This window comes from Lathyrus oleraceus, chromosome 3 (assembly GCF_024323335.1).
Source record: "Lathyrus oleraceus cultivar Zhongwan6 chromosome 3, CAAS_Psat_ZW6_1.0, whole genome shotgun sequence".
Lineage (NCBI taxonomy): Eukaryota > Viridiplantae > Streptophyta > Magnoliopsida > Fabales > Fabaceae > Lathyrus > Lathyrus oleraceus.
Genome location: NC_066581.1, coordinates 134328302 through 134330845, shown reverse-complemented (window position 1 = coordinate 134330845; position 2544 = coordinate 134328302).

Below are 2544 nucleotides of genomic sequence, written 5' to 3'. Positions count from 1 at the left end.
CACCTTTTCATGCTAAAAATGCAAATGTGTTCACTTAAAAAATGCCATTTTGCCATGAGAGTTTTTGATGAAATTTGATTATGCACCATGAAAGATCATATGAAATGTGGTTTGCTCAAAGAAAAATCACCCAAATTGGCCATTCCATGTGAAAGTTATGGCACTTTGAATTTGGGCATTTTTTGAAAATGATTGGACCATATCTTGCCAACCACACATGGGAATTTCAAGTTCTTGGACTTTTTGGAATGGTGAGATCAAGATCTTCAACTTTCATGTTGGACAAAATTCCATTTGAAGCTTGTATGATGAAGTAATTTGAAGGAGCAAAACTTTCCATTTTGGGCAGCTGAAATTACAGGTCACCTGCCATTTTAGGAAACTTCTTGTCTGACCTCCCATTCTTCAACCTTGGTCTTTGATATGTCAAATGAGACTTATATGGACATGAATGAGGCTCTTCAAACCATCTCACACCTTCCAATCCATAAAATCAGGCACAGTTGACCACAGTTGACTTTCTAGGATTTCTGAAGAAATTCAGCTTGACTGATGACTTCTGAGCATCCAATCTTTGGCCAAACCACTTCACAATGATCCTTAGACCATATGAACTTGATAAATCAACCCTAGGGCTTTGTCCTAATGAAAATGGCACATGCTTGCTTGTTTGACCTGATCTCCTGACCAGTTTGACCTAATTTGCCAGTTGAACTTGCACTTGGGCAAAAGGCAATGCAACGGACTATGTTATGTTAATGACCTAATGATGAAAATGTATGCATAAAAGGTAGGGTGCAAATTTGAGGTGCTACAGCTGCCCCTATTCAATCAACTGGGAACCCGAATGGATGAGAGCAACGACTGTCAGACTTTCAGGGTAAACAGGGATTGACTACCAAGAACCGTAGAATTTGCACAATGCGGGGAATCACCAACGGAAACGTCCACTGGGATCTGATATTTATTACTGGGAATTTGATTTTTCTAATTCTTTTTCTCCTCAAAGGCACAACCACCTCCAGACATCTCAACACGATGAATGGGAACAGAAATCACAACTAGACGCCAACGGACAACTAGGAAAAACTCGACGTTCACCAAGACCAACGGAGAGGTAACCAGACATCAACGGACGACGGATGAACTGGGAAAGATACAACCACCTGTCAGCGGACATAGTGGGAAAAACTCGACGTTTACCGAAACCAACGGAGAGGTAACAGACATCAATGGATGACTGATGAACTGGGAAAGATACAACCATATGTCAGCGGACATAGTGGGAAAAACTCGACGTTTACCGAAACCAACGGAGAGGAGTAACCCAGCTGGGACGACCAGGAAATACATCCAGTTATCAACGGACAACTAGGAAAAACTCGACGTTCATCGAAACCAACGGAGAAGTAACCAGACATCAACGGGTGAATGGGAAAACTCAACCAGACGTCAAGGGACGACGGGGAGAAGCTCGACGTTTATCGACACCAACGGAGAAGGAGAAAGCTCAACGTTTATCGGCACCAACGGAGAAGGAGAAAGCTCAACGTTTATCGACACCAACGGAGAGGGAGAAAGCTCAACGTTTATCGACACCAACGGAGAAGGAGAAAGCTCAACATTTATCGACACCAACGGAGAAGGAGGAAGCTCAACGTTTATCGACACCAACGGAGAAGGAGGAAGCCACTTCACGAGGGAAAGGCACCACAATCAGAAACCGAATAGGACGTCTACTGGGGATTCTGGCTGGGAATCAACCAGACATTAATGAATGACTGGGAACAGGGTATACAATCAGACGCCAATGGACGAATGAGAAAAACTCAACGTTTATCGAAACCAACGGAGAGGTAAATCCGCATGGGGAAGGGTACAACTAGACCTAACGTTTTATGTGTTGGTCAAATGGAGATGGTTCCAAAATAAAAAATGTTCTTAAGGACAATATTAACAACATTCATGTTCATCAAAAATTGATTTTAAGCTTGGAAAACCATCTTCCATTCCAATACATTATAGGTCATTTTGACTGAAACCCTAATTTTGGGTCAACTTCCCAAGGACATAACTCATTCATTTTTTATGATTTTTATGTGGGAGAAAATTCATTGGAAATCTTAAGATGTCTACTTCAAATGTTATGTTGAACAAAAGTTCAAAATCTCAAAGGAAATACATGTGATAATGCAAGACATTATAGGTCCTTTTTGACCAAAGGCATTAAAAGTCAAAAAAGTCCAACTTCAAGTGCCCATAATTCTTTCATCAAAAATCCAAATGATGCAAAATTTAAGTCCATTTTGATTGTCTTGAAAATATCTACAACTTTTATGTTGGAGGGTTTTTCATTTGATGCTTGCATCATCAAAATAGAAGGGCTTGAAAGTTGGCCAATTTTAGAAACCTTGCCTTGACATGTCATGCACCTTGCACTTTAAACTCAAATTTCATAAATTTCCACACTTCAAATGAGTTTTTGTCCAACATAACATTTGTTCCTTATACAGAGAGCTTTCCAACCATTACCCATATGCCTAT